At 43.3% G+C, this 26,176-nt stretch overlaps 1 protein-coding gene and 1 long non-coding RNA gene across 7 annotated transcripts in view; both read right to left on the bottom strand.

Moving 5' to 3' along the window:
* Positions 1-1,810, bottom strand: part of ELF2 (E74 like ETS transcription factor 2) — a 141,969-nt gene extending 140,159 nt beyond the window's left edge. For 5 of the 6 annotated variants that reach the window (XM_064285314.1, XM_064285310.1, XM_064285313.1 and 2 more), the window contains exon 1: positions 1,684-1,795. The gene's annotated coding sequence lies outside the window, so the exon portion shown is untranslated. Of the gene's footprint in view, positions 1-1,683 lie in introns of all 6 variants that reach the window. The other variant, XM_064285311.1, reaches the window with a different exon arrangement.
* Positions 1,811-3,336: 1,526 nt separating this feature from the next.
* LOC111750805 (uncharacterized) lies at positions 3,337-6,901 on the bottom strand. Its single transcript, XR_002785859.2, has 2 exons — positions 6,038-6,901; positions 3,337-4,756 (listed from the first exon to the last, which is right to left on the bottom strand). It is a non-coding gene; the product is annotated as an uncharacterized LOC111750805 (long non-coding RNA).
* Positions 6,902-26,176: the final 19,275 nt, after the last annotated feature.

Genomic DNA, 26,176 nt, shown 5'->3' with positions numbered 1-26,176 from the left:
TGTAAACTGTACTGCCCTATTTAAACTTCAAATATTCCTAAATTCCTTTAAATGTAATTCCAGTCTTACATAAGGAAACCCTGGTGGTGTAGTGCTTAAGAGCTGTGGCTGCTAACCACAAGGTCGGCAGTTCGAATCCACCAGGCACTCCTTGGAAACTCTGGGGCAGTTCTACACTGTCCTACAGAGTCGTTGTGAGTCGACATCGAGTCGACGGCACTGGGTTTTTTTTTCTTTAGGTCTTATATAAAAATTCTATCTTTTGAAGAAATTCCGAAACACAAATATCCAATCCTGTCTTAGAAAAGCATACATTCGCCCATGATTCTGGCACTAGAAAAAATGCTTAATATACCTCTTGATAGAGACAGATAAAAAGAAAAGCAAATCTGATTACCAAACACACGATTACTGTTCTCTCATTATCGGATTAAAATTTTAAACCATACAGCTGAAGTAATGTTCTTGACCACAAGAAAGGGAGAAAATTTTACAGTTCTTCAATGAAGTGTCTCCCTCCTAATCATTCAGTGAAGTACTAAGAACTTAGAGAAAGGCTGCTCTGCCTTTAAACTTAAAGAATCTAGCTGCTAGATTTAAAACTTAAAGAATCTAGCTCCTAGAAAAAGAGCCCAGGAGAGCTGGCACATGAAAAACATGACGGAAACTGTGCAATATAGATTACTCCTGGCGTTACGGGCTGTTTTTTCTGGTCTTCACTGACACGAAATAAAAATGCCCAGCTGGAGCAGGGAGGGGGCTCGGCTGCCCTCCTCGCAGAGCTGCCCCGGCAGTCACTGGCCCGGCCGTGCCAGACCCTCACCGTCCTCCTCCCGCGCGCGCCCCCGGAACATCCAGTAGCGCCGTCCCTGAGGGCCAGCTTCGCAAGGAGAGGATCCAGACGGCGGTCGCTGGATGTGCGTGCCACTGAGCCCGTTTTTGTTTCGTTTAAAGAACAGATTCCGATCAGAGCCAACCCTCCCCACCCCTCGGGAATTGGGGGAGGCGGCAGCAGGAGGCCGGCGTGGAGGGCCAGGATAAAAGACCGACCGAGAACAACCTGCCGCGCACGCTGGCAGCGGGGGGCGCGGGGGCGGCGGCGGTAAGGCCGACCCCGGGGGAAACCGGTCTCCAGCCTTCCGAGCCGCGCCGAGCGGCCGGAGCCTCCCAGGTCCCGCCCCGAGCTCGCCGCCCAGCCCCGGCGCCGGCCGCAGCCTCTCGCCCTACACAGATCCTCCCAGGACGCGCTTCCTCCGGAGCCGGACCCCCGCCCTGGCCTCTCGGCGGGACGAGGCGGGTCAGCACAGTCCGCTTCTCGGCAGGGGTGACTCGCGCAGAGATGTAAACACGGCGAGACCAGCTGCGCTCGGCCCATCCCCCCGCCGGGGTCCGTAACCTCTCCCCTCAGCCTTGCCCCGCGCCCCGCGGGCCCCGTGGGTCGGCGCGCAGAGCGCCTGCCCCTTCTCCGAGTCCTCGGCCACGACCGTTGCCCCGGGACACTCGACCCCTTCCCCAGCCCCGGCCGGTGTCACCACCACAGCCTCCGGGAAACCCCTCCGCAAAGCGGGGAGCAAACAACACAGGCGCGGGGCGCAGAGGGAGGCGGCGGCACTCGGGACTGCGAGGCAGAGCGCCGCGCCCTCCGCGCTCCCTCCCACCGCCCTCGGCTGCCCGCGCTCTTACCTGCTCTCCGCGTCGCCTGGGAAGACCGCGGCGTCGCTTTCCCTCCCAGCAGGGCCGCGGACTAGCCGCCGCCGTCGGCCAGGCGTCGGGACGGGGCCAGGGCCTCCCCGGCAGCCCGAGCCGCTCCACAGGGAGAGGAGGAGACAAAACAGCGCCGCGCCGCCCCGCGCAGCGCCCCCCGCCCGCGCCGCCCCACCGACCCCCAACCGCCGAGGCGACGACGGCGACAAGAGCCGGGCGCGGGGAGCTATGGTGGCCCCCGCCCTCGCCCCACTCCCAGCCCCCTCCCTCCACCCCCCGCCTCGGCTCCTCCCCCTCGGCCTCCTGCCGCCGCCGCCAGGACACTCGAGTCCGCCTCCCCCAGCCGCCCGCCCGCCCCGAGCGCTCCTCCCCTCCCCACGCGGCGAGGGGGAGCGGCACCGCCAGTCACCGCAGCGCCTGTCAAACCAGCCGGCTATTTATACCCGCGGGGCCCGCCGCCCTCGGCTCCCACCCGCCCGCCCAACCTGCCTCGGCTTCCCTCCCGAATCCGGCCGCCCCCCTTCTCGCCAACTTCTCCCAAACCCTTCTTCTCAGGTGAAGACGCTCGCCCCGACCCCGCTACTTGTCTGGGGCTCCCCAGTGCCGCGCCCGGCTCCAGCCCGGTGCGGGGCTCTGCCGCGCGGGGCAGGCGCGTGGGGGCGGCGGGGCCGCACTTGCACCTGCAGCGCCCGCTCACCCCTTTCAGCCGACCGGGACCGCACGCACACACCCTCGCCACTATCTCCGGCCCCCCTCGACCCCCAGCTCTCCAGAGCCGCATTTCCAGCCCGGGACCCCCGCCCCAATCCCCCCAAGAGATGGCTCCGCACTTGGGCGGCCTGACGGATACTGGGGACCCGGGGTTGGAAAAACTCTCCCAGGTCCTTGCAGTCTCCACTCCCCAGCCGCGACTGAGTAAGCGGTGGGGGCCGCCGGCAGGCGGGAGCGCGACGCAGGCCCCGCCCCGGCCCCGCCCCCGGACCCGCCCCGGCCGGTGACGCCAGAGGCGCACGCCCTGCCTGCCCAGCGCCGGTCGGCCCCGCCCGCTCCTCCTCCACACTCGCAAACGCCGGGCCTTGTGCACCCGCGGACCCCGCCCCATTCCCAGAAATTACCACCCGCCCAACGGCCCGGCCGCGAGGCGGTTGGTGCCCGCGTTTGCTGGCAGCGGGGCGGCGGGGCCCAGCGCGCAGCTGCGGAGCGCGCTGGGTGACCCCCTCGACGCCACCCGGGAGCTGCTGGCGCCAGCACCGAGCCATTGTCGCCCCTCGCTCGGTCGGTGACGGAGAAGTCACTCAAGTCCGACTATTGTTGGTGCGAAAATGCGGGAGTGTTTTGATGCGGGAGTAGTTTGAGCCCACTGCCTACGAAATCGAAAATGAAAACAGCAATAGCTGAACGCTTCTGGCTTCCACACTTTCACACAAAGGGGAATCTCTGAGCAAGGCGCTCTCACGCGCGTTTAAGGGCACAAAAGCCAATGACACGGTGCCCTGGGTGTCCTGCGTTTGGAGCTTCCTATTAACGGTCTTTCTTACGCACAGTTATGCATGCAAACGCCCCGGTCTATCCCCCTACCTCTTCCCGCCGCCGCCGCGTTTTCTTGGATTTGTTTCTTTAACAAAGAGCATGACTGTCCCAGTGCGCGCAGCGGCTGATTCTACCCCGGTGCCTGGCACTCCCCACTCTGATGTACTTGGCACCTGGCACAGGATTTATCAGGTTCATTTCTGGGCCCCAGCCTTAATCTTTTTGCTGCACCACAACCAATCCTAAGCGAAGAAGAAACGGTGAGGAATATAAGTGGAGCAGTTCTGGAACTGAACGTGGGAACCATACAAATAACCCTAGGAGCAGGGCTCAGATGTTCAGGGAACCACGGGAGTCTTCACTGATTTAAGTCCCTGAAGATTCTAAGAATTTAGTGATCTCTATTTTAAAGCTGTTACTGCCTCTCAGTTTACTGGGGATGATTTTTCCTTTCCTATCTTAAAAAAGCAACTCTGGAGGCTCCTTATTTAAGGGATTCTTTTCTCTTAAATATAGGAGAAACTGGATAACAAAAAAGGATTACTCGAAAGATCCTTTTAACGTGTACAAGGTTTTGTGGATTCCTGTGCTTTAAACACGGTGATTATTGGTACCTTTTTGAACTAAAGAACATGTAAAGCCTGGATAACATTCAAACTTTTAATAGACAGTAAACAAGATACTATCTATAAACATAACACTCTTTCTAGGGCAGTATTTTTATCCTCCATTTCTTGTAAGGAAACTCTGGTGGCATAGCGGTTATGAGCTACGGATGCTAACCAAAAGGTCGGCAGTTTGAATCAACCAGGCACTCCTTGGAAATACTATGGAGCAGTTCTACTCTGTCCTGTAGGGTCGCTGTGAGTCGGTATTGATGGCAATGTGTTGAGTTTTGGGGTTTTTCATTTCTTATAAAACAACCTATCACAGAAACCATTGTTTGCTTTCATGTTTGTAAGGGGTTAATTGATTAATAATGCTACCCCATCTCCATAACATTGCAGAAGATATGATTCAGTTAAGGGACATGCAGGAACAAAGCCCCATTCCTATGGTTAGATACAGGCTTCACCTACAGGGTCAAATCATTTCTGTTGTCAGCCACTTTGAGAAGAAATATCTCTTCCACCACCAATTGGAAGTTAGCTGGAAATTCCCAAATAGATAGCAGTGGTAGATAACATAATTGTTCCCGTTTCTTCATTTCTCCATGCATGCATGTCCTCTGAAATGTTGCTTTACAGTTCCTCTCCTCAGAGGCAGAATGAATGTTTCCCCACCCCATAATGTTGGGTTTGCATCATCCTGAGACTTTCTTTGGTCAAAGGAAGTTGAGCAGAAGTGGCGATGTGACAGTTCTCAGCTTGGCCTCAGGAAATAATTGTGTTTTTCTGCTTGCTTCTGTCTCACTTCTGCCCTTCACAATGAGGAGAACGTGCTTGAGGTAGTCAGCTGGCCCAAGGAGCAGGAGAGAAACATGGAGTGGACCTGAAACCACCCCCAGTTTGGAGACATTGACCTGCAGAATAAGGAATTATTGTTTCTAGCACTGTGTTTTGGGGTGGGTTGCTAGACAGAACTGGTGTTGCAATATAGCTGGCTAATAAAGTAGCAGATGGAGCAATCTACTGCCTTGGTATTGGCCTTGAAGATAGCAAACTTGATGTCTTTGAGACAGCTCTTTAGTAGTGGGTCTTAGGAAGACATATCTCTATGGAGGCAGGCCGAGTAAGAAACCCAGAAAGTTTGCACCAAAGCATCCCAAAGGCCTCAGGGTTAGTAGAAAAGGGCTGAGGTGGCCAGGAGACCTAGAAACAAGTTAATGATTATATAATTACAAGACCTCTGTGTTGTTGTAAACTGGATTGTTTTTGTTGGTTTGGTTTTGTCAACAATTTTTTAATTCCACAAGTGATTCATTAATATAATCTTATCAATTTTCAAATAATAGAGAATAGATTTTTAAAAATGCAATTCCTCCTTCCCTCTCTATATCCCTTTCTACTCCTCACTTACCCTCCACATATACTCAGCCATCCCATTCCTCTACGCTTCCACACATAAGTGACAGCTTAGCCTGTAAGCTTCCAGACTTTCTTCTGTGCATTTATATGCATATATATGTATTTCTATAGATTAAATATAGATGGGATTATATATGTTACTAGATAGAATGCTTTTACATTTCTTTTCTCTGTGTTTATTTCCTCTATGTTCTCCCTAATTATATAGAAAGCCTTTTTAAATTTCAGCCTGTCTGCAGTATGATAGGGTAGCCAAGGGAAGAGGTTTTTCCACTCTTACATCAGAATGTTAAATGTGAGGAGCACCCTTTTAGTCCCAGTATGAAGGTAATGGAAACCCTGGTGGCACAGTGGGTAAGAGCCACAGCTGCTAACCAAAAGGTCAGCTGTTTGAATCCACCAGGCACTTCTTGGAAACCCTATGAGGCAGTTCTTACCTGTTCTATAGGGTTGCTATGAGTTGGAATCAGTTCAACAGCAACGGGCCTTTTTTTTTTTTTTTTTTTAATGGGGGTGGCAGTAATAATCAAAATGAGGACCTCAAGGGAAGGCTAAACTCTTAGAGGGGCAGCAGGTAAATCAGTTGCCCCTCCCAACCCAGAAATTCACTTTCTTGAGCTAATCTTTGGAAGCTTAAAGTTACATTTGCTTAACTGAGGCCATACCCCCTTATAACATTTCAAAGCAAACAGTCCAAGAGAGCAAGGCAGAAGCTGCAATACCTTTTATGTCTTAGCTTTGGAAGTCACATACCATCATTTCTGCCGTATACTCACACAGATCAGCCCTATTTAGTGCTGGAGGGGTCTTCCCAAGGGCTTGAACACCAGGAGGTGAGGATCTTTGTGTTGGAGGCTGGCCACATAAGGGGATTCCACAATACTGAATTTTGAGTGACTGACACAATCTTTAAACTCACTGGATTCCCTCATTGTATGTGGGCAATTCCCAGGTTGCCAAAGACTGTGTAGCCTTTAAAAGAATAGCCAGAAAAAAAACTCTTCTTTTGCCTCTCGAAGAAGAAGTAGGTCTGAGCAACTAGCCCCTTGTATTCTGGTGTTAAGGGAACTTACTGGCGAACCACTGCATCTGTCCCTCCCACCAGCCCTTCCTGGGTTTCTACAAAGGAAGTTCATTGTATGTCTCCCATGCTCTGGGACTGCAAAGGAACCCAGTCCCCAACACACGACTTGTTTTAGGTATTACCTTGCCTTTCATGAATCCAAATCTTTTAAATATTGTGTGTTAAACAAATTCTAAGAGGCCCGCCTTAGAGACTGACCAAAAGCAAAATAATTTGGGGGGACAGGCGGAGGGGGGGACAGATGGAGGATGTTAAATTTCCAGAATGCAATTTGTGCCTTCGAATGCAATCAGGTAAAATAAGCAGAAAGTATAAAGTTGTGAATATGATAGGGAAGTTAAATTCTCACGAGTTGCATGAGTAATCTTACCATGTAAGGTTTTCTAGTAAAAGAAGTACTTAAGTCATTTCATAATTGAGTTGTTAGTATACTTTAAAGCAGTCTTCCCTTTCAAATAGTGCTTTGGTTGGAAGCATTTTATTAATTCCATCCACAAATAATTTTTAAGAGAATATTTCATTGCTTCATTAACATATTTGAAGTGTTTTTAGATGGAGTACATTTTATTCTAGTTAGAATTTCTAATATTTTCAATATTAAAACTGCTTTTATAAGCAGATTTTGCCTCATCTGTATTATAAAATTAAAAGTCCAAAGAAATGAATACAAAGACACTATTAGCGATTTGAAATCATGTTAATCTTTAAAGTTTCTGAATAAAAATTAGTTTCTTAATAAAATTCAGGACAAATGCTGCAGTAGTTAATTAAAACACAAAGATAAATATCTTCCATAGGGAAAGATCGGAAATAAATTTCCATGTTTGCGAGCTGCATAGTTATCAAGGGCAACTTAACCGCATTTCTTCCTGCTACTACGATAAAATGAGTTAATAGAAATTTTTCTTTCCACTCACTTCTTGGATCACCCTAAAGACTGAAAAAGCAAACCATAAGTCTTGATTTTTGCATTACTGAATTTATTTGCTTTCTTCTCTGGGAGTTTTTCCTGTTGGCCAGCTAATTAGAGTGAGTGGCATTATTTTGGTAATGGTAGTAGTAAATAATAACAGCAATAACAATAATTGTAGCCACTATTAGCATACTGCTAGGTGCTTTGAGTTCATTAAACTTATGAGTTCAGCATTATTTTCTTCATCTTGCAGTTGAAGCCAAAGCTAAGAGAGGTTAAGCCGTTTGTTCAAGGTTACACAGTAGGCAGTAGAGTTGGATACTGAACCGTTTTCCAGGTTCTGTGCTCTTCACACTTGTCCATTACACTACTGAAACACTTCCTAGACATATGTATGGCAGTCTTATTTCAACTGTTTGGGTCCAGACATCAAGGATGAAAATTGCTCTCTATTCAGCCTTAACTCCAGCCCCGTGGTCTAGTCCCGCAAATTGGTAGATCACTGCTGCCACCTTGCAACCCTGCTTACTCTGCTTGGCATCACTATTCTGCCTAACATATCAGGCCCTACTGTAGATGGCCAAGTGTTTCTTGCCATGTTCTCTATCTCCCACTCCCCATACACCCCTTCGCCATTGGTTGCCAACAAATTGCCTCTACTCCAGCATGTGGCTCCTGTCTCCTGCTCTTCCCACCCCCCTTCATGTCTGTTGCATTATGTCTAAGTTGACTTTCCACATCTGCTGGCGAGGCTGACTCCTAAGCAAAAGAGAAAGAGAAAAATAAAGGCCGGGACAAGAAGCCAATCAATATAGAGCATAAAAGGGTCAGAGGAGGACTGTCTTAGTCATCTAGTGCTGCTATAACAGAAATACCACAAGTGGGTGGCTTTAACAAACTGAAGTTTATTCTCTCACAGTCTAGTAGGCTAAAAGTCCAAATTCAGGGTGTCAGCTCCAGAGGAAGCCTTTCTCTGTCAGCTCTGGGGGAAAGTACTTGTCATCAATCTTCCCCTGGACTAGGCGCTTCTCTGCGCAGGAACCCCGGGTCCAAAGGACACGCTCTGCTCCCAGCAGTGCTCTGCTCCCAAGAGATGGTATGAGGTCTCCCGTCTCTCTGCTTGCTTCTCTCTTTTATATCTCAGAAGAGATCCAGCCCAAGACACAATCCAATCCTGCAGACTGAGCCCTGCCTCGTTAATACAACTGCTGCCTATGCCACCTCATTACCGTCATAGAAGCAGGATTTACAACACATAGGAAAATCACATCAGATGACGAAATGGTAGACAATACTGGGAATCATGGCCTAGCCAAATTGATAAACCTGTTTTTGGAGGACACAATTAAATCCATGACAAAGGTCATTATTAAAATGTGAATATCAGAGAGAAATGGAAAGAATGGAATACATGGGAAGAGGAGTTTTAAAATACTGTGAAATCTGCATGAGAGACTTGGAAACTCCAATACTGTAAGGGAAAAGAAATAAAAAGTTCCATGGTTAAAATTAATATTCAAGAGCACATAAATAGATACAATTATTGATAGTATCTGTACTTATATGTAACCCTGGTGGCATAGTGGTTAAGAGCTACGGCTGCTAACCAAAAGGTCGGCAGTTCGAATCCACCAAGTGCTCCTTGGAAACTCTCTTAGGCAGTTCTACTTTGTCCCATGGGGTCGCTATGAGCTGGAATAGACTCGACAGCAACAGGTTTGGTTTGGTTTTTTTGGTATATGTGTTCAGAGTCCTAAATAGCAACAAAATGCTTTAGAATTTTAGCATCATCTTTCTTTTTTCTTAATAGTTAATGTTTATTAAATGCTTACTTTCTTTTAATCCCCACCACAACCCAACAAGGTAGGTATTAATTATTATTATTTTGCCAATTATGAAACCGAGGTGACTGAAGGAGGGTAATAGCTTCTCCAGGACTACCAGCTAGTGAGTTGTGGAACCAGGCAGGAAGCCTAAATAGCCTGGCCCCAGACACCATGTTCTTAACCACTCTGCTCAGCTTTCTCTTCCTCTTCATTGCCATCTCCAGCGATAGTGTGGCCAGGCCAGCCTCTCCCTACAGCACGCTCCTCTGTGGATAGGCCAGTACCTTTGATGTTATGATTCAAGGGAGGTTAGAGAATTCAATTCACAATCCAACAAGCCTAATAGTGGCTCATGTTCCACTACTAGAGAATACCAGAGCCCACTTGCAAGATCTGTATTTTTATTTGGTTACCTAGGTAGGATAAGAAAATTAATTAATGTGTTAACAAAGATTAATTATGATACTACCTAGTATGACTGAGGAGAAAGTAGGTCCTTTCTGTGATCATGATAAATCAAAGAAGTAAGCTTTGACAGATGGAAGAGACAGAGAAAAGTTAAGAACAGGAGTCCCCAACCTCTAGATTTTAGTCTCTTAGATCTCTCAAGAATATTATATATTTACTCTAATTCAGTCGTTCTATACTTGAAGAAATCGAGGCCTGAACAATTAGCTGACTTGCTTTTGCTAATACAGCTAGGCAGAGTTGGAATTTGAGTCCAGGTTTTCTTATTCCAAGTCTAGTGCACTTTTCACAATGCTTCCTTTATGAGGTCAAAGAGGTAGGACATGGGGAAGGGGAGTGTCTTTGAAATTGTTCATGACCTTGAACCTAAAGGAAGGAATTTATCAACAACCAGAACCACTTGTGGTGGAGTCAGTTCCAACTCACAGCAACTCCGTATGCATTAGAGGAGAATTGTACTCCAGAGGGTTTTTAATGGCTGATTTTTGGAAGTCTATCACCAGGCCTTTCTTCTGAGGTGTCTCTAGATGGACTTGAACCTCCAACCTTTCAATTACCAGCCCAGCACAAACTGTTTGCGCCACCCAGGGACCTTATAACATTCTCCCTTTATTCAGTAGGATGGACAGTGGAGTGGGTAGGTAGAGGTTTGGGGGGAGTGTGGGGAGGAAGCCAGGTATCTGATGACAAAGACAAGCTTGGCCCTAGTGAAACAGGGAGTGAGTAAGGAAATTAAGGAGCTACAGCAAATCTCAGGAAAGAACCAAAACTGGTTAGGCAAACTGTAGACTCAAATATAGACAATTATCTACTTTACAATTTTGTCTTTAGCAGTATCCATATGTTCAAAATGATTTTTCTTTTCAGTTTTTCCTCAAGATGCCCTGTACGTTTTTTATAAGGTGGTTTACATTAATTATAAGCTAATTTTAGTATTTTTTCAAATACTTACATGATGGAAAAATTAAAATTTTTTATGTTATTCTATTGAAATTTTCAGTCTTTAATATTTTCTATCTGCCATTTGGAGCCCTGGTGGCACAGTGGTTAAGAACTCAGGCAGCTTACCAAAAGGTCGGCAGTTTGAATCCACCAGCCGCTCTTTAGAAACCCTGTGGGGCAGTTCTACTCTGTCCTATAGGGTTTCTATGAGTTGGAATTGACTCAACAGCAGTGGGTTTTTTTTTTCTAATTTACCATTAGCCCAAAAAGCCCTTCAGTCATTAATGTAATACTTGTTAAATTAGGCAGAAACTAAATATTACAGCAAAGGCAGAAAATTCTGCCTCTCAGGCTCTACAGTACTGAACTTCCAAATGACAGCATGCTGAGAGGCGCAAGGAGCAAATCTCTACTGAAGTCAGGTGAACACCTGGTAATCAGCACCAAGTGGGTAGCACTGAACATTCTGAGTGCCAGGTTTTCAGATAGCAACCAGAACGTTGTCTTTAAATGATCTAGATGTCTTGGAAGGAGATTAAACAAGTTCATAGGAGTGTAGCTCATGTGACTCACCTGGTAGAACTCTCTCCCCACTGAAAGTCAGTACCCTGCTTTCCAGAAGCAAGTTTTTGGTGTGAGGTAAAGGAATGAAAAGGTTCTGATAAGCAAAGCAAGAGACTTTGGTGTACTTTGGGTATTCTAGCTGTTTCTATTCTTGTGGGAAAAACGTTTCAAAGATTTGGTTAGAGAAAAGAGAGTTGATCAAAAACAAATATGTATACACATATATTTAAATTATCAGGGCCTAGAGAGCTCTGGTTGTGCAAGATTAAACACTCAGCTGCTAACCAAAATGTTGGCTGTTTGAACAGACCCAGCAGCTCTGCAAGAGAAAGACCTGGAGATATACTCCCGTAAAGATCATAGCATCGAAAACCCTGTAGCGCAGTTGTACTGTGTCACATGGGATTGCTAGAAGTTGAAATTGACTCAAAGGCACCTAATAATAGCAAAGGCCATTTAGTATGCTAGGTAACAAACACTTCTTAATTTTTTTTTTTTAATTTCAGAACTGCAAAGTTAACTTTAGTCTCAAATGACATTATCACTCGATATCTTGGAAAGTTTTCTTGATGAGCTATGAAGAGATAAACTATTTCTTAAACAAAATATTCTTGCAGATAACAGATGAGATTTGAAGTGTTATAAGGGACTATTAAAAAAACCTGTTGCCATCAAGTCAATTCAGACTCATAGTGACCTATAGGACAGAGCAGAAGTGCCCCATAGGGTTTCCAACCAATGGCGGGTGGATTCAAACTGCCGACCTTTTCGTTAGCAGCTGTAGCTCTTAACCATTGCACCACCAGAGCTCACAGGGGCTATGGCCTCACTTAATCAAATATAACTCAAATCCTCCAAGGATTAGCCAACTATCTTAGTTATCTAGCGCTGCTATAACAGAAATAGCACAAGTGGACGACTTTAACACAGAGAAGTTTATTCTCTGACCGTTTAGGAAGCTAGAAGTCCGGATTCAGGGTACCAGCTCTAGGGGAAGACATTCTTTTTCTTTTGGTTCTGGGGGAAGGTCCTTGTCATCAATATTCCCCTGGTCTAGGGCATTTCTGCTGTGTCCTATAGGGTCACTATGAGTCGGAATTGACTCAACAGCAATGGGTTTTTTTGTTTGTTTGTTTGTTTGTTTGGTTTAGGAACTTCTCAGCGCCGGGACCCCGAGTCCAAAAGACGCACTCCACTCCCAGCATTTCTTTCTTGGTGGCAGGAGGTCCCTCTCCTCTCTGCTGGATTCTTTTTTTTGTATGTCAAAAGAGATTGACTCCAACTACAATCTAACCCTGTAGACTGAGTCCTCCCTCATTAACATAAGTGCCTCTAATCCTGTCTCTTTAACATCATAGACGTTAGGATTTACAACACATGGGATAATCACATCAGATCGCAAAATGGTCAACAACCATACAATACTGGGAATCATGGCCTACCCAAGTTGACACACATTTTGGGGGGACACAATCTAACCTGTAACACCCAGGAAAGCAAATTTCCAGATCTTAAGAGGCAACTGATTTACCTGTTATCTGTCAGAGAACTTAATCCTCCCTTGCAGCCCTCACTTGGGTTATCACTCCCACCCCTATACTGGGCCCTACAGGGCACTCTTCTCATTTGTTGTTGTTATTAAGTGTCAACGAGTCCGTTACAATTCACAGTGACCCTGTATACAACAGAACGAAACACTGCCCGGTTCTGCACCACCCTGACAATTGTTGCTGTGTTTGAGCCCACTGTTGCAGCCACTGTGTCAATCCATCTCACTGAGGGTCTTCCTCATTTTTGCTGACCGTTTACCAAGCATGATGTCCTTCTCCAGGGACTGTTCCCTCCTGATAATATGTCCAAACTAGGTGAGACGAAGTCTTCCCCTTTAACATACTTATATTACTTCCCATTCTAATCCCGTCGGTTTCAAAGCTCTCTACCTTCTGCACTCATTCTCACATACTTTCATTCCTACTCTGGCTCCTTTAGTCCAAGCAGTGGTAAATGTGTTTGGAGTTTGGCCAGCTCAGGAGTCAGCCCTATTCTCTGATAACCAGGACCTGGTCCTGTTCCCAGCAGCTATGCTTGTACCATGACTTTGCTCTCTAGCCATTGAACTGGCTGAGGCACCTCATCTAAGCTAGACCTTCCAAATTTATTCTTTCAAGAATTTGGAATAGGGACCAAGAGGCCAACTACAGTCTCTCCATGTGTCTGGAACCTTGTAGACACATGTTAGTAGCTTAATGAGAACCATTGTTGGCCATATGGAAGCTGAGAAGCAGGAAAAGTCCTTCCACTGTGGCTCTGTCAGAGGTAGAAGCAGACAACAGAGAACAAGAGAGTGTCTGAATTCCTGATAGTTTTCTGGATTCAGCCCATATCACTGGCTGGGAGTAAATCCAGCTTTTGAAGGCCCTGATGCTTATTCAATTTGGGGGGCCCTCTTTAAGAAAGGAAACCCTGGTAGCATAGTGGTTAAGAGCTACAGCTGCTAACCAAAATCTCTGACTTTTGAATCCACCAGGCGCTCCTTGGAAACCCAATGGGGCAATTCTACACTGCCCTATAGGGTTGCTATGAGCCAGAATTGACTTGGCAACAACAGGTTTGGGTTTTTTGTTTGTTTAAGAAAAACATAGGAAGTTGTTTTATAATACAAAATTAGGTATCAATATGAATATTTATTTAGAATGAGAAAGAAATCACAAACATGACAGATTTTCGAAAGCTGATAAATATGTCAAACATAAAAATCCAGGAAAACAAAATATTATTTTTTATTAACTGTCTACCATACCTCAAAAATAATTTTCCTGCATTCATTGGTTGCATATCCCCTCACTGACTCTGCATGTGACAATTTTGCAATATTATTTTCTATGGAGAGAATAGAAAGATAATTCTATTTTTCCTGTAGCATGGAAGATTAAAATTTGCTTTTTATTATTTGTAATGTAGGGAGGAAAAGTTTCTTTTAGCTGCACAGCTTGTTATTGATAATGTCATATAAATTTTTAGAACTTTTTTTTCAATTTGAGGGAAATTCTATGTTTTTTTCATATAAAAGTAAGATTTCAGGACATTCCAGTTTGTTTTTTTTATGTAGTGGCTAATCTTAAATATTGTTTGAATTAAAAGCACTCATTAATTAGCTTGTTATTTGACTGTCAATGAATACTGGTACTAGTTATAGGCTCCTGTGAGTCGGAATCGACTCGACAGCAACACGTTTGGTTTGGTTGTAGTTTTATGTTATCTTTATCAATGTCAATACTTAAGGTAAAATCAGCAAGATATTTATATATTTTGCCAGTGTGTTCCTTTAATCCACTCCTCTTTGTCAGTTATGCTATGATATATTCCAAAGCTTATTCATTATTTATTTTATTCTGTATTATTGCTTTTGGTATGATCCGAAATTATGAACTTGAATTACTGCTTTTGGTATGATTGCTCATGTTTATCAATTTTTTTTTACTCCTTTGCTTTTTATCTGCATATTATACTTCAGTAAATAAATATTAAAATGATCAAAGAAGATACCCTTTATCTTAATTTCCTAGAACCACCGTAACAAAATACCACAAAGTGGGTGGCTTTAAAGAAGAGAAATTTATTATTTCACGGTACTAGAAATCTAAATTCAGGGCATGAGCGAGACCGAATGTTCTCTCTGTTGGTCCTGGGGGATGAACCCTCCTTGTCTCCTCTAGCTTCTGGTGGCTCCATGCGTATCTTGGCTTTCCTTGGCTTATAGATGTATCTTCATATGGCATCTTCCTCCAATATGTAACTCTCCCTGTTTCTTCTCCCCCCTTGTATGGCACAATTTAGAAGAGATTAGGATCTACCCTACACTGGTATGGCCTTGTAAACTTAATTGATAACAAAAGAAAATCCCTATCTCCAAACAAGTTCACATTCACAGGTACAGAGGTTAGGATTTTAAAATATCTTTTTGGCAGACATAATTCAGTGCATAACACCCTTCCTATCCTACCAGGACTCTGTAGTTCTTATATTCTTGCAATGTTCTAAAATGTCTTTCAGATGACAGTTAAAATGCACATTCAAGCTTTATCAACTTTTTGAATAAATATTTTGCATCTTGTTTGTATATGAGTTTCTCTTCTGAATCTTCAAAAAATATACTTTAGAATCCTTAAATTGTTATCGTACCCATGTTACAAGGCTTTTACAGTTTTATAATGGACAGACAAGAACATAATGTTTGGTAAAGTAGAAGGCCAACAAAAATGAGGGAACACTCAATAAGATGGATCGATACAATAGCAGCATCAATGATCATGAAGATGGTGTAGGACTGGGAACATTTCTGTCTTAGTCATCAAGTGCTGCTATACCAAATACCACAAGTGGATGTCTTTAACAAAGATAAATTTATTTTCTCACAATCTAGTAGGCTGGAAGTCCAAATTTAGAGCGTCAGCTCCAAGGGAAGGCTGTCTCTCTGTGGGCCCTGGAGAAAGGCCTTTCTCATCAATCTTGCCTGGGAGTAGGAGCTTCTCCATGCAGGAACCCCTGTTCCAAAGGACATGCTCTGCTCCTGGCACTGCTTTCTTGGTTTTTTGAGGTCTCCCGCTCTCTGCTTGTTTCCCTTTCCTTTTATTTTTTATAAGATAGAAGGTGGTACAGGCCATACCCCAGGGAAACTGCCTTTACATTGGATCGGGGATGTGACCTTAGTAAGGACATTACAATCCCACCCTAATCATCTAATAATCTAATCTTGCCTCATTAACCACGGGCAGAGATTAGGATTTACAACACATAGGAAAATTACAATCACAAAATAGAGGACAAACATACAATACTGGGAATCATGGCCTAACTAAGTTGACTAGTATTTTAGGGGGACACAATTTAAACCATGACAATTTACTTCTTTTATACATAAGGTCACAATAGTTAAGAGCTGATTAGATGGGAACTAACAACAACATCAACATCGCATTATATGTATACTATAGAGAAAAATCCAGGTTGGCATTTGTGTTCAAAAATTCTTCCAAGCATTAGAAATGGTTCATCAATGACATGAACCAAAAAAAGAAACATAAAACTGTTGCAAAATACTGATCCTCAGGTATTGTAGAAGCAGCTTTCCCCACAACCAGGCCCCTGTAAAAAGAAAAAAAATACCAGTAATGGATGGTAGAGATACCAGGAATGAGGGAATGGAAGGAGACAGTGATCTTAACCAATTGTGGTTAAAATGTCCTTCTTTTACAAATTTTATGAAAACACTTGACCCTGTGAGCATATTGATAGGGTTCATCCCAAGTCCTCCAAAGTACTCAGTTTAAGCAGATAGCCCTAAGTTTAAGTTAATTAACCTAGGCCCAACTGCTCATCTGCCCCAGTGTTCTCTGATTCACCTCAATTTCCTTATAACATATTCCTTTCTAGCTTGTTGTTGTTGTTAGGTGCCATCAAGTCAGTTCCAGGAGATAGTGACCCTATGTATAAAAGAATGAAATACCTCCTGGTCCTGTGCCATCCTCACAATCATTGCTATGTTTGAGCCCATTGTTACAGCCACTATGTCAATCCATCTCGTTGAAGATGTTCCTCTTTTTCACTGACCCTCTACTTTACCAAGCATGATGTCCCGCTCCAGGGACTGGTCCCTTCTGATAACATGTCCAAAGTATGTAAGATGAAGTCTTGCCATCCTTGCTCCTAAGGATCATTCTAGCTGTACTTCTTCTAGGACAGATTTATTTGTTCTTCTGGCAGTCCACAATATATTCCATATTCTTCCCAGCACCATAATTCAAAGGCATCAATTCTTCTTTGGTCTTCCTTATTCATTGTCCAGCTTTCACATGCATATGAGGCAATTGAAAATACCTTGGCTTGGTCAGGTGCACCTCAGTCCTCAAAGTGGCATCTTTGCTTTTTAACACTTTAAAGAGGTCTTTTGCAGCAGATTTGCCCAATGCAATATCATTTGATTTCTTGACTGCTGCTTCCATGGGTGTTGATTGTCGATCTAAGTAAAATGAAATCCTTGACAACACCAATCTTTTCTCCATTTATCGTGATGTTGCTTATTAGTCCACTTGTGAGGATTTTTGTTTTCTTTACACTGAGGTGTAATCCATATGGAAGGCTGTAGCCTTCGATCTTCATTGTTAAGCACTTCAAGTCCTCTTCAATTTCAACAAGCCAGTTTGTGTCATCTGCATATTGCAAGTTGTTAATGAGTCTTTCTCCAATCCTGATGCCATGTTCTTCTTCATATAGTCCAGCCTCTTGGATTATTTGCTCAGTATACAGACTGAATAAGTATGGTGAAAAGGAGACAACCCTGATGCATACCTTTCTTGATTTTAAACCTCACAGTAGCCCCTTGTTCTGTTCCGACGACTTCCTCTTGGTTTATATACAGGTTCCTCATGAGCACAATTAAGTGTTCTGGAATTTCCATTCTTTGCAATATTATCCATAATTTGTTATGATCCACTCAGTCAAATGCTTTTGCATAGTCAATAAAACACAGGTAAACATCTTTCTGGTATTCTCTGCTTTCAGCCAGGATCCATCTGACATCAGCAATGATACCCTCATTCCACATCCTCTTCTGGATCTGGCATGAATTTCTGGCAGTTCCTTGTCAATGTACTACTGCAACCATTTTTTAAATTATCTTTAGCAAAATTTTACTTGCGTGTGATATTAATGATATTGTTCAATAATCACTGCATTTTGTTGGAGCACCTTTCTTTTGAATGGGCACAAATATGGATCTCTTCCAGTCAGTTGGCCAGGTAGCTGTCTTCCAACTTTCTTGGCATGGACAAGTGAGCACCTCTGGCTCTGCATCCATTTGTTGAAACATCTCAGTTGGTATTCCATCTATCCTGGAGCCTTTTCGCCAATGCCTTCAGTGCAGCTTGGACCTCTTCCTTCAGTACCATCAGTTCTTGATCATATGCTACCTCCTGAAATGGTTAAACGTTGACCAATTCTTTTCAATACAGTCATTCTTTGCGTTCCCTTCCATCTGCTTTTGATGCTTCCTGCGCCATTCAATATTTTGCCAATAGAATCTTTAAATATTGCCACTCAAAGCTTGAATTTTTTCTTCAGTTCTTTCAGCTTGAGAAATGCCAAACATGTTCTTCCCTTTCGGTTTTGCACATTTCATTACAATACTTTACTTTGTCTTCTCGAGCTGCCCTTTGAAATCTTCTGTTCAGCTATTTTATGTGATCGTTTCTTCTGTTTGCTTTAGCGACTCTACGCTCAAGAGCAAGTTTCAGAGTCTCTTCCGACATCCGTTTTGGTCTTTTCTTTCTTTCCTGTTTTTTCAATGATGTTTTGCTTTCTTCATGTATGACGTCATTCCACAACTCATCTGGTTTTCAGTCACTAGCATTCAATGTGTCAAATCTATTCTTAAGATGGTCTCTAAATTCGGTGGGATATACTCAAGGTTGTACTTTGGATCTCGTGGACTTCTTTTAATTTTCTTCAGCTTCAACTTGAACTTACATATGAGCAATCGATGGTCTGTTCCACAGTCAGCCCCTGGCCTTGTTCTCACTGATGATATTGGGCTTCTCCATTGTCTCTTTCCACAGTTGTAGTTGATTTGATTCCTGTGTATTCCACCTGGTGAGGTCCACATGGTCCACATGTATAGTGCCGTTTATGTTGCTGAAAAAAGGTATTTGCAATGAAGAAGTCATTGGTCTTTTAAAAGTATGTCATGCAATTCCCAGCATTGCTTCTATCACCAAGGCCTTATTTTCCAACTACTGATCCTTCTTCTTTTTTTCCAACTTTCACATTCCAATTACAAGTAATTATCAATGCACCTTGATTGCATGTTTGATGAATTCCAGATTGCAGAAGTTGGTAAAAATCTTCCAGTTCTTCATCTTTGGCACTGGCAATTGGTGCGTAAATTTGAATAATAGTCGTATTAACTGGTTATCCTTGTAGGTGTATGGATATTATCCTATCACTGACACTGGTTGTACTCGAGGATAGATCTTGAAATGTTCTTTTTGACGATGAATGCAACATCATTCCTCTTCAATTTGCCATCCCTGACACAACAGACAATATGATTTTTCAATTCAAAATGGCCAGTATCAGTCCATTTCAGCTCACTAATGCCAAGGATATTGATTGTTACACATTCCATTTCATTTTTTATGACTTCCTATTTTCCTAGATTCTTACTCTGTACATTCCATGTTCCAATTATTAATGGATGTTTGCAGCTTTTTCTTGTCATTTTGAGTGGTGCCACATCAGTAAGTGAAGGTCCCGAAAGCTTGACTCCAAACATGTCATTAAGGTCGACTCTACTTTGAGGAGGCAACTCTTCCCCAGTTGTATTTTGAGTGTCTTCCAACCTCAGGGGCTCATCTTCTGGCACTGTATCAGACAATGTTCCATCGCTATTTATAACATTTTCACTGGCCAAGTTTTTCAAAAGTAGACTGCCAGCTCTAGTCTTCTGTCTTAGTCTAGAAGCTCAACTAAAACTGGTCTACCCTGAGTGGCCCTGCTGGTATTTGAATACTAGTGGCATAGCTTCCAGCATCACAGCAACACGCAAGCCACTACAGTATGACAAACTGACAGACAAGTGGTGGCCTTTTTAGCTTAGACTACCTCAAGTGGGTTCCCACTTTTTTGCAACGCACAGTGTCTCATACAAGGCTTTACTGTATTTTTCCCAAATTAATGCATTAGACCTGTAAATGGTATACTTAATGTGTACTTTTACCTATTGGAATTGGTTTTCGACATCCTTGCCAGATTAATCTTCCTAAAGCATACCTCTGATGATGTCATTACTAAAACCTCTGAGTACAAACTTCTTATCCTGGCGATGAAGGCCTCCATAAAATGGCCCACCGCCTATCTTTTCAGGCTTATTCCCCACTACTTTCCTTTATAAAGTCTTGGCACCAGCCATAACTGGCTACTCACTAATTGTGCCCTGAGCTTTTATATCCATATGTCTCTGCTCAGACTCTTCCTCCATATAAATTTCTCCCTTCCTCTGTCACAGCTACATATTCTTCAGAGACTATCTCAAATATCGTCTCCAAAAAGGGTTTCTTGATTTCCCAAGCCACCCCTCGCCCTCAAGATAAGCGAGATTTTTGCTCTCCTTTTGGTTCTTACTTCGCTGATGACACTATATTTTTCCTTACTTTATAGTCACTGAATACAGTGGTGAAATAGGAGAACTTTCTTGGACACCAGCTGAAGGAAAGCTGAGCATAAGGATCAGCGCAAAGGTGGTTCTTATGCGGCAGAGGTCAAATATACCCCCTTTCTCCAACTTATCCAGCATTTCTAACACCAGCCATTCTCCTCATGACACTCTTTCTCTATTAAGGGCGCCACGTCCAACTCTTAAGTTCTATAATTTATTGCAACAATCACAGAGAACTCAAGGAAACACCATAACTGCAATAACAATTTTAACATAAGAGGAGGATATAATAAAAAAACAGGATATGCATAGGGCAAGGTTTGGGAGGGGTCCCAACACAGGACCTCAACCTCTCAAGGAGATCTGCTTATGTCCCAAAGAATAAACCGATGTTTATTCTCACCCATCAGGAAACATTCAGACAGGAAATGTTCCGTGATGTCACTTGGCAGAGTTCACTGTTAGCTGCTCCTTTCAGTTGGCTCCCTGGCTCCTTCCAGCCAGTTCTTGGATGGTCCCTGCTCTTTGGGCAGCCTCCTGCTCAGGGCAACCCGTGCTTTCAGAGTGTTATGGCTCTTGGCTGGGGTTTGGCCTTTACACTTTGCTACCACTGTCCAGGTCCACTTATTGTCTCTGCCTTTTCTGGTACCATTGCAGCTGTTGCCTCCGTTGCCACTAGAGGTTTACCTGGTGTGGCATGTTCTCAGCACAGGGCACCGATTCCAAAGTATCAGCTCCCCTCCAGGCTCTCCTAGATCAGGAGACCCCCATGTGTGCCTCTGGTGTTCTTGGGTTTTTTATCCATCACCAGGCAGGCCCCCTGGCCAACCTAGATAAAGATCAACTACTGGGCACTGCCCGCAGCCAATCCATGTAAAGGCCAACTACAGGGTGGAGCCCCCAGCCAATTCCGGTAAAGGTTGGGAGTGGGGATGTGGGGGAGGGGGCAGCCAATCCCAATAAAAGTCAACTACTGAGGGGGACAGCCAATCCAGGTAAAGACTGGTTACCAGGAAGGGCTTCCCACCCAATCTGCATAAAGGTTAGCTCAGACAAGTCTCTCCAGCCAATTTGGATAAAGATCAGCCTGGGCAGGGCTCAGGGATCAGGACCAAAAGGCCAAATTGCTTTTTGGCAATGTGATTCCACATTGCCCATGTGGCCTTACATCTCACACAAAGGTAAAGATTCAAAGTCAGCAAACAAAGCAAGAAAAAAGAAAAAATGTTATCATCAAAAAAAAATTCCTAGACAGAAGATAAGTGTTATTGAGATTATGGAGAAACTGGAACTCTCATCCATTGCTGCTGGGAATGTAAAATGCTACAGCCATTGTGGAAAACAGTTTGAAATTTCCTCTGAAAGTTGAGCATAGAATTACAATATGACTCAGCAATCCCAATCCCAGAAGAAGTGAAGGCAGGAACACGAGCAGAAACCTGTACACTGATGTTCATTACAGCACTTTGACAATAGCCAAAAGGTGGAAACAACTGAAATGTCCATCAACAGATGAATGGATAAACATAATATGGTACATACATACAGTGGAATATTATCCAACCATAAAGAGAAGCAAAGTTCTGATGCACGCCACAACATGGATGAACATTGAAAACGTTATGCTGAGTGAAATAAGTCAGTCACAAAAGGATAAATACTGTTATGATCTCACTTACATAAAAACAAATATATAGAAAACGAAGATTATGAATGGTTACCAGGTGTAGCAGGAAGGGGAAAAGCAAGGTTTTTTGTTTGGGAAGCATCGAGTTTGTGTTAATAATGGTAGAGTATTTTGGAAAAGGATAGAGATAATGGTGGCACAACATAAAAAATATAATCAGTGTCATTGAATTGTAAATGTGGAAATCTGCTGACAAATGTTTTGGTGTGTATTTTTTCACCACAATAAAAAAGAAAAGGACACACACAAAATTCCTGGAAATTTCTTAAGAAGGTATCGAGTTAGAGAGCAACTTAGAGATCTCTGTAGGTCAACTATAGGGTCGCTATGAGTCAGAATCGACTCGACGGCACTGGGTTTGGTTTTTTTTTTTTGCTAGGTCAACTGAAAGAGATCATCATTGTATCCCAGAGAAAATGAGTTGACCTACATGGAGGGACCATGTACTGGAATGAATAGTGTCGCCTCAAAATTTATGTCCACATAGAACCTCAAAATGTGACCTTATTTGGAAATAGGGTCTTTGCAGATGTAATTAGTTAAAATGATGACAAACTGAAATTATGAGTCATAACTAGAATCCTTGTAAGAAGACACACACAGGGAGAACACCGTGTGAAGACAGAGGCAGAGGTTAGAGTGATGCAGCCGCAAGCCAAGGAATGCCAAGGGTTGCTGGCAACCACTAGAAGCAAGGAGAGCAGCATGCAGCAGATTTTCTCCAAGAGCCTCAGAAAGAACCAACCTTGCTGACAACTTTTTTTTGAACTTCTGGTCTCCAGAACCATGAGAGAATAAATTTCTGTTATTTTAAGCCATTTTGTTATGACCACACCCCTTGGTAATTAATACAGACCCTATTTTGAGAACTACAAAATCTTTAAAGTTAAAATCATTCTCAGCTTGGCGAAATGGCCACACTGGGACAGTCATACAGAAACCAAGCAGGGTGGGTGATTCCTCACCTCCCATAACACACTACCTCTGAGGCATGTGCCAACTGAGTGAAAAGAAAGGAACTGCTCCACCCTTTTAAATTCTTCTTTCTCTCTCAGTGCAAATGCTTCAATTCATATAAATCAAATGTACATGTAATAAGGTTTTATAATAGATAAATACATTTAAGAGTAGTTAAGATGTACATTCTGGTATTACACTGTCCAGGTTTGTTCAGTTCCTAGCTTCTTTCCTTACTAGATACGTAACTTTAACCAAGTTATTTAACCACCGTGTTTTCTCTGCAGGAAAGAGAAACAATAATAAGGCCTAATTAATGTCATTGTACAAATTAAATTAGTTAATCTGTAAAATAGGCATGATAATATTACTAACCTTTTAGGTTTTTTTTTTTTTTTTTTTAGGAGCCCTGGTGGCACGGTGGTTAAGCACTTAGCTGTAAACCAGAAGGTTGGTAGTTTGGATTCACCAGCCTTTCTGCAGGAGAAAGGTGTAGCAGCCTGCTTCCATAAAGATTTACAGCCTTGGAAACCCTATGGGGCACTCTACTCTGTCCTGTAGGGTCACTATGAGTTGGAATCGACTCGACAGCAGCAGGTTTAGGTTTTTAATGAAAATTAAAAGAGTTAATATATGTACTTATGTATAATATATATGGATGTGTATGTGTGCCTGATATATATGTGTGCTCAATAAATATTAGCTGTTCTTATTACTTGTTATCCTATGTCTCGCTTTGCTCATCTGTACAATGGGGATAATAATAGTACCTCTCGCATGGACTTCTAAATATTAAATGAGAAGCGCTTAAAACAGTTCCTAGCACACAGTAAGCCTTCTATAAGGGCTGACCATTATTATTTTGCCACTATTATGCCCGCCCCCTATTGCAAGTTTCTTGGGGACAGTGACATTATTTTACACAACTTTATATTCTGCAGTGATTCAAATAGTGCCTTGTACATAGGAATCACTCAATAAATAGATGTGAAATCAGATCATGTTTTTTCCCCCAAAAATATTGAATTGCATTGACTTTAATTTTTGCTAGTTCAGTAAAGAAATAAAAGACATGTATTTTCATAAATCCCTGAATGAATTCCCTACCTTCTTAACCTTTTTCCCACGTTCTACAAAATTCTTCATTTCAAGAACTCCTCCTCCAGATGGTGCTGAATAACTTCCTGAATAAGAAGTTATAGGAGTGCCAGAGTTGAACTGTCAGTCACCTGGGGATAAGTGACTGTTGCTTCCCTGAGTTTTACCAGGGACACTTTGGCCATAGAAATTGATTTTTAAAGCTAGTAAGTAATGATCTGTGGTTTTAAAGCACCTTGGAAACGATTCCAGGACTCCAAGAAAGCTAAAATATAATCTTGGATTTGTAACTGACTGCACATCTTTCTGGATCGTTGGTCTTCTATCCTTTAAATAAAGATAATAATACCAACTGGCCTCAACACTTTGTTGATGAATGATTAACCCAATGTTTAGCAAGTTAATGTGACTATATTGTGTTAGTTAAAAGACTCCATTATCAGAGACAACATTGTTTTCTAAGCAGGTGCTTATTAGAAAGATCTTCCTCTTCCACAGTTCACATCTTTCAAAGGGGCCACTTGGAGAAAGGGAGATTTTCAGAGAGCACCGTCATTGAAATAACCTTTCCGATCAGTGGGATAATAGATGTGTCAGCTAGATAGAGCTCTGGTAACCCCGGTAAGTGTCAAATACTCCTCTTTCTAGGTTTAACAAATAGGGAATACGCTATTTTCCTAGTATCTAGTGTGATAATTTCTCTTAGGAAAGAGACCCACGTTTGTTGGGAAAATTTCTTCATTAGCCTACTTGGAAGCTGAGAGGCTAAGTGTGGAGAACTGTTGTTGTCAGGTGCTGTTGAGTCGGCTCCTACTCACAGCGACCCGATGTACAACAAAGCGCAGCACTGCCCAGTCCAGAGCCATCCTTACAGTTGTCGATATGCTTGAGCCCGTTGTTGCAGCCGCTGTGTCAATTCATCTCATTGAGGGTCTTCCTCTTTTTTGCTGACCCTCTACCTAACCAAGCATGATGTCCTTCTCCAGGGACTGGTCCCCCCTGACAAGATGTCCAAAGTGCATGAGACAAAGTCTCACTACCCTTGCTTCCAGGGAGCACTCTGACTGTACTTCTTCCAAGACAGGCTGATTGGTTCTACTGGCAGTCCACGGTATATTCAATATTCTTCACCAACACCATAATTCAAATAAAAATAAAAATTCTAAGGCATCAGTTATTTGATCTTCCTCATTCATTGTCCATCTTTCACACACATATGAGGTGGTCGAAAATACCAGGGCTTGGGTTAGGCGCACTTTAGTCCTCAAAGTGACTTCTCTGGTTTTCAACACTTTAAAGAGGTCTTTTGCAGCAGATTTCCAAAGAACGGCCCTGCCTAAAATAAGGGAAGGAATTTGCTGATTCCTGTGAGAGGGAGAAGGTAGAGGTGAAGCCATTGAGATAATAGAAAGCTAGCTGGGTCCTGTGAGGTACAACCCATCCTGCAACTCTACAAATCTTTGGTAAATTATTAACCTCACAAAGGGTTTGGTTGTGGAATTCTAATGGATATCAGGGAAGAGGGAGGTCCTCATGACCTCTAAGGGAGAAAGTTGAGGGGGATTCATAGAAACCTTAAAGCAGGATCTGGACTCTCACAGTCCATAAAATTGGTGCTGGCACGAAGTTTACCTAAATCTCTGAGGGGTAGGGAGACCCCAGTGCCATCTGGTTTACATAAGTACCCACCAGCCAGTGCCGTCGAGTCGATTCCGGCTCCTAGCGACCCTATAGGACAGAGTAGAACTGCCCCACAGGGTTTCCAAGGAGCGGCTGGTGGATTCGAGCTGCCGATCTTTTGGTTAGCAGCCAAGCTCTTAACCACTTGTGCCACCAAGTAGTAGTAGGATACAGGTAGCTTATTTTCAAAATGATAAATACTTAAACAAAATGAAGACCAAAAAAATTTTTTTAAACACTATTAACTACAACAGTAGAGCATTTTGTCTGACAAAACCAGATAAACCACTTTCACTCTTAGAGCAGAAATAAACTATAACAAGCAAAAGTATTTGGTATGTTAACAATTTATAGCAAAACGTGGGAAAGTACTTTAAACCAGAGATTGCTTGACTGTACTGTAGCATCTACCATTGCACCACCAGGGCTCCTTAATTAATCTCTAAAGCTCATTAAATCCATTGCTGTTGAGTTGATTCCGACTC

The sequence above is a fragment of the Loxodonta africana genome, chromosome 5, assembly GCF_030014295.1.
Source record: "Loxodonta africana isolate mLoxAfr1 chromosome 5, mLoxAfr1.hap2, whole genome shotgun sequence".
NCBI lineage: Eukaryota > Metazoa > Chordata > Mammalia > Proboscidea > Elephantidae > Loxodonta > Loxodonta africana.
This window is presented reverse-complemented; position numbering and strand designations above follow the sequence as displayed.